General features: G+C 41.1%; 1 pseudogene across 1 annotated transcript; it reads right to left on the reverse strand.

The window, feature by feature from the left end:
• Window positions 1-1,593: 1,593 nt before the first annotated feature.
• Window positions 1,594-4,401, reverse strand: LOC145492659 (uncharacterized; annotated as a pseudogene). The gene is made up of 4 exons (XR_014050044.1): window positions 4,313-4,401; window positions 2,886-3,202; window positions 2,316-2,346; window positions 1,594-1,980 (listed from the first exon to the last, which is right to left on the reverse strand). The product of XR_014050044.1 is annotated as an uncharacterized LOC145492659 (transcript).
• Between the last annotated feature and the right edge of the window lie 2,366 nt (window positions 4,402-6,767).

The raw sequence follows: 6,767 nt of genomic DNA on the forward strand, positions 1-6,767 counted from the left end.
TTCCAGCAATCACATCAACACTGCCATCCTGATGAAGATACTTGACCTGGAAAGCTCCCGCATCACAGAACAAGACACCGTTCAAATAACTTGCCACTCCTGTACATTCAGAGCATAACGCAGTGTCATTGTGTAAGATAAAAGAAATTTGTCTTGATGTGAGATCGATTGATAGAAGTCCGCCTTGCTTCTCGGCTTCATTCTTGCCTTTGAATGACACAAACAGTGTTTCATTATTCACACACATGGATAGCACTTGGAGACATTCAGCTGGGTAAGAACACAACTCCTTTACTAGTCCATACATTACAACTCCATCAAGACGTGAACTCAATTGTGTAAAAATGTCGCTCGGTGTCGCTGGCACTTACGATGACAGTTTCTGTCATTGGCTAATACGGTGATAAGGAAATCAACGGGTTTGTTTAAACCTGTCAACATGTTTCGTTTGTCGCTACTCTCAGTCGGCTTGACTCAAGCGTTAAATTCACTAAGGTCACGGAAAAAAATCTCACAATGCAGTGAAATTCAGCTACGAACTCAACTTTAGACATTCACGATTTATTTCTTATGTATTCACGATTAACAGCCAAGGACTTTTGCATTTCACGCCTCACGGAATACACTTCAATCACGATTCACGGAATAGTTTTTTTTTTATCAAATCACGATTCCCAGAGCACAAAAAACCGGATCACGGCGTCACGAAAATACCCTTGCCCCCCCCTCACAGCAAGACTTCAGTATGAGATTTTCCCGTAATTACCTCAATCTTGGTTAATGAGTAGCCAGCAATAATGCAGACGGACCTCGGAGAACGGTATCCATCTTAATTAGTGTTCGGCTTGGGGTACAACACTCTCTTTGGTCTGCATAACTCTTAACTTTTCAATTGGTTATAAATATTAAAGGGGAAAGTGAAGAATGATCATCGCAGTTAATTTTCCAATTTAAGCAATTGGAAAGAAGAAGCCTGAAAAAATCAGGGCTTCAACGGGATTCGAACCCGTGACCTCCGCGATACCGGTGCGATGCTCTACCAACTGAGCTATGAAACCACACATTGGAAGCGAGGTCCCGTTGAAGCCCTGATTTTTTCAGGCTTCTTCTTTACAATTGCTTAAATTGGAAAATTAACTGCGATGATCATTCTTCACTTTCATCTACAACCGCAGTTCATATATGAATTATTTCATATAAACTTCACATCATTTCACTCCTCACGGGAAGATATGAACTCAATTAATTGACCTCGCTCCCAATGTGTGGTTTCATAGCTCAGTTGGTAGAGCATCGCATCGGTATCGCGGAGGTCACGGGTTCGAATCCCGCTGAAGCCCTGATTTTTTCAGGCTTCTTCTTTCCAATTGCTTAAATTGGAAAATTAACTGCGATGATCATTCTTCACTTTCATCTACAACCGCAGTTCATATATGAATTATTTCATATAAACTTCACATGGTTATAAATATTGGTAAACGAATGATTAAAAGACACACTTGACTTCAGCAAGCATTGCTTTTATTTCTCTTTTACATTTGACAAGGAAATGTCAAAATTCACCAATAGCTATCGTTCCTTCATGGATTATATCTAGGGGCCGCAGGTTGGCTGGTCACGGACAACCAAAGTCTTGGTGTTGACGGTGTAAACCGTTCCATCACTGTTACTGCATTTTCCTATCACCTGGCAGACGCTAACCTGTTTACCCGGTTGGACCGGTATCCGAGCTTCGTGTTTTACTTGCCGAGAGAACGAGCTGCTGGAGCTCTGAGCCCAGTTATACTCGGTCGTATGGGAAACACCAAGTTCAGCGGAGAAGCCTTTTTTCAGAGTTAAACCAATCTTGGCAGAAATTGTAGTACTAGAGGTACCTCCCGTCTGGCTGGTCTGAATAGAAGTGGTTCCCTCTGTCAGTGAAATCACCTGCGTTACTTCGCCTTGCTCAAGCTCGTTTTTAAGCGTTGAAATGCGCTCCAGCTAAAGCAAAAAAAAAGTCAACATGAATCGAAAGCTAATTCTGTGGTGAATCCTTGTAGTTTTGTATGATGTTAACCAGAGGTATAACTATGAGACTGCATGCCAGTCTTAAAATGTAATAAAAACTTAAGACCAAAATCTCTTCTCTGTCTGTTCTTTACCTTTTCCTACAAATTTCTGTGACTCTGCTGCAGGTGTTGGAACAAGTTGGTCACCTTTATATGTTACATACGACCGCTGACAAGACGCTGAATTATTCGATTACCATGGATACCTGACAGTAATGTAATAATTACGTTAATAATAATAGTTATAATTGTTTTTTACAATAATACCTTGTCCTCGGGTGTACAATCAATCCGGCATCTGAAAAGAATAAATTTAAAATTAGAAAAAGGTAATTTTTTTTTATTAACATCCTTTAATTTTTTTCTTTTGCTCGTCCATTGCACCAGTCACACGTCACTTAAATGTAGCTTTTGTAAGCTTTGATAACATACTTACATGTTTGCAAAAATGTGTGTCCTTTAACTGGTGTAGGGGAAGAAACCAAACTCGGTAGACAGCGCAAGAGCGCGTTTTCTTTCAAGAGAAAGTGAGAATGGACGTCGAATTGCTCAGAAATAAAATTCTACAGCTCTTACTGGAAGTCGATGGCTCAGAAGTTCTATATTCAGGCTAATTCTAGATTGTGATTAATACTATATTTTAACTAATTCTATTTTCTGACCAAATCAATATTCTGACCAATTCTATTTTCTGAGTTGATTGAATTTGAGTGCACGTACTTCATTTTCGGCCAAGCCATTGTTCCGCTTCTCATTACGGTTTAATAAAGATATAAACTAACTAACAGTGCACCAGACCAACCACAGTTAGTGTTAATCAACGAAACAATTACTTACATTGTTTTGTACGAGGAGAACAAGTTGGCACCCCGGTCCAGTCTTCCTTCAAGTCCTTCTACTTCACACCCGTTGCGAGTCTGGCCCGCTCCACAAAAGTTGTAGCAGTAACAGAACTTGATCACCATTTTAACCCTTTCCTCGTTCAGAATACTCCCACTGCAAGGCGTGAACTTAGTGTATAAGTCATTACTGGTGGTATAAAGCCTAACCCAGAATCGAAATTCTTGCCATCTGCACTGCAATCGTTTTGCAAGTCCCTGACTTTTCTTCCGTTTTGGACACTGCACGAATCTTGAAGAGGGTCGTTGGAGTGTCTACGTTTGAAATAACAGAAAGTGATAAATCAAATAAGCTTTGTTTAGTTAACGGTTTGAAGCATGAAATATCAACTGGTCGAGTGTGATTTCCTCTCCCAAACGATCAAACGAGATGAAGAAAGTCTTCAAGTTACAATAATTATTGCCGTGAAAGAGGATTAGATTGCCAACCAAAATGACACGTGGGGTTGAAATAGTGCTCGAAATAGTTACATGATTGTATATGAGTAGTTTGGAAGACAAGAGTAAAGATCTAATTAGGGCTAGCACCATTGACTCAGGATTAAGTGGTCTGCTTTCAAGCAATGCCGGCCGGGTTGGAGTTGAACTCATGCAAACATGCAAAAAAATATACCGTCCGTCGCAACTATGTATTAGTCGTGCATAAAATAATTTAATTCTACATTAGCATTAAACGATTTTCTGTCGATTTTATCTTAGCGTGCCATTAATCTTTTAGTGAAACCCTGGAACAGTAAGGCTTTGCTTCCTCAGCATATCTCTTTATTTACTTTGTGTAGTTGTGTGGCAGCAACTGAAAGGCGGGAATTGAGTCGGTTCTACTGAGGCTGATTGACCTGTCTCAGTCATAAGAGGGTCCCCAATAGGTTTGGCGGGATGTGGGATTTGGCCTTTTTTCGCCGTGATATTTGGGATTTGAGCTGAAAATAGGGGCGGGAAGCGGGAATTACAATTACGAGCGGGAGCGGGGTTTCGTGTTTTTATAGGATTGAAATGCGGGATTCGCAAGGGGAACAGAGCGGGATACGAGATTTCAATTTTTACGTGACTTCATAAATTGTTATTGACCAGCGCAAGAACCACAAGCTGGCAGAAACGAACCTTTTGTGCGTTGTAGCTGTGTCAGGTTTCAAGTAATGAATAGCAACGGATCTGTACCCTGTCAGGTTCTGTCAAACGTATCCATTATCGCTTGACTACGTTAGCATCATGAGACTGTATGAGGTCTTTGAGTCCTATTCCTACTGATTGCGATCATTTGTGTTGACCTCTGACATCAATGACATCTGTCCATTTCCAACATTTTCGACGCTTGCGTCTGTAATCTTGGCCCCCGATCACTTTTAGTTTTTCTAGTCTTTCGACCTTTTCCAGAGCGCTTGGTTTGTTTTGGCCAGGATAGCCACATCGGATGTCGGTGATAGTGATTTACCGTACGAAGTATGCGTCGCCATATATTACGAAAAGGATGCGCGAGCAGGATACCCTGGTCCCAGAGGTTTTTCTTGATTTTCCTCCGCATGAGAGAGCTGCGAGGAGCCGCGAAGCGGCGAACACGAGTCGCGACTCGCCGTTCGCGACTCGCCGTTAAGCGTTCGCCGCTTCGCGAAAAGAAGAAAAATCAAGGAAAACCTCTGGGACCAGGGTACGAGCAGGAATGCCTTCATTTAGAAAGAAAAGTTCTGAGCCCAGATTTCAAGGAAAATGAAGACGCTGAAAGCTTTGAAAGAAACTGTCAAGTGTGTATACAGGCCATTTCACTGACACGTGGCCAAAAGAAAACAAAACAGTAAACCGTGTATGGAAAGAAACGTTATAATCATTTGTGGTTACTTATCTGCTACCCTTTGAATTCTTTTGTGATCTTTCATATGATATCTATTTTTAAAAAGTTTCTATGTTAATAATTAAACTAATTATTAATTTAACAAATTAATAATGAACGTAGAAACGTCTTTGAAAAGCAGGCGGGATCGATTGGGATTCCCAGTCCAACAAGGGTGGGATGGCGGGATTAACAGGAAAAAGCGGGGGGGAAAGCGGGATCTGAGAACCCCATTGTGGACCCTCTACAATCAATCATTCGGTCAACGTGTGGAAGTGTATTAGTAACTAGTAGTAATCAAAGATTACGGGAATGCCTTCGACGCCTTTCATAACTTCATTACCTGACTTTAAACTCCTGCCTATTGTTATAATCAACATTTTTTATATCAACAACGGAAGTTTTAGACATATAACATAGTGACAAAGTCCAAGTTGTGGTTAGCAAGTAGAAGTCTCCCCTACAAACTAAGATTCGTTGATACGTTGCGTTACTGCGTCAGTTTCTGTAAATAGAACTAAAATATTTGCATTTGCCCTCAAATTTCATGCTTAACATTTTCACATTTACTGGTAATGTTTAAGCGTAAAGCTAGTTTGTTGCATTGTAAAGTATATTTTTTTACGTACAGTTTCTAGGCTGGAAGCACGAATATGAGCCAGTATTTGCAATCGCGTGTACGTTAATCTTAAATCCGTGTGACTGATTCGAATATTTCCACTGATGAATGACGGTAGACAGCATTTACTTTGCCATTTCCATCGATTCATCAAAATGTTCGCCACTGGAGCTAATCAACAAATATAATCAAAATACAGCCAATGAAATATAACTGTTCCCACGGTTAACATCCTTAAGCCAGGTCGATTCAAGGCCGTGTTCGTTTATGTTCGTTGTCCTAGTTATGTAACAAAAGTCTGTTATCTCGCATCCCGACGAAACACACGTTTGTGTTGATTTGCACAGTCCAGAATGATGACTATAAACGCGCGAACGATCTAGAAACCAAAACAGTTTCGTATACACGTGGTTAGACTTTCAGAAAAGTCTACTTCGTCGCTCGCTCGACCGTTTCGAGTCCTTCCCAACGGTGCTTCGCGGCCTGAAACCTCGCAGCTCACTTCGCTCGCTTAGCTCTTCCACCCTGAAACTCATGAGGTCGACTTGTGGCAAGTCTAACACGTGGTTTGCGATGTGGTCCCATAAAATTTCACTCCGGTCTGCTTCAGGACTGCATTTTCCATCTCATCGAACGCAAGAATTATTATGTCGCCAATCATGAGGCCACTTGCCGTAATTCTGCTCCCCCGGGATGGAATGTTAGTACTTGTACATCGTTCGGTTACCCCCAGACGGGCTGTTTGGGAACCTCGAATACCGAACAGCTGAAACAATTTTAATTTGAAGTCTTTAGATTTAAGAAAAATAAATGTCCAGTTCCTCTATGCGCCACCTTCATAAAATCATGGTAGTTGAGTTCATTACCTTGGACTGGATATTTGTTTTGATGAATACAACTACCATGATTTCCTGGAGGCGCGTCTCATAGAGGGAAAGGGCCATTGATATCAAATAGTGGTGAAAAATAATAATTGCTAAATGCTTTTAACGGCGGATAATCACAGTTAGCCCGAATAGCACAGTCAGCCTAAACAACGCTGTGGTTTATAGCCTGAATAGCACTGACTCGGCAATGGTTTTCTATGAAGCAATTAGATTATGAGCTCGAGATTTCTATCCCGCGATAGTTGACGAGGGCGCAGCCCGAGTCAACTATCACGCATAGAAATCGAGATCGAATAATCTAATTGTTTTAGTATAAATCTACTAGTCGTTCAAAACTTTATCTAAATACTCTTCACAGACACCTTGAAAACGCAAAGAAGCGGCCGTCATTCTGTTAACAAGCGCACACTGCTACGCTACTCACTATTCATCACAGAATAGATAGTGAGTAGCGTAGCCAATCAGAGAACGGCATTCGTAATAGAACGC

This window comes from Orbicella franksi, chromosome 1 (genome assembly GCF_964199315.1).
Source record: "Orbicella franksi chromosome 1, jaOrbFran1.1, whole genome shotgun sequence".
Taxonomy (NCBI): Eukaryota; Metazoa; Cnidaria; class Anthozoa; order Scleractinia; family Merulinidae; genus Orbicella; species Orbicella franksi.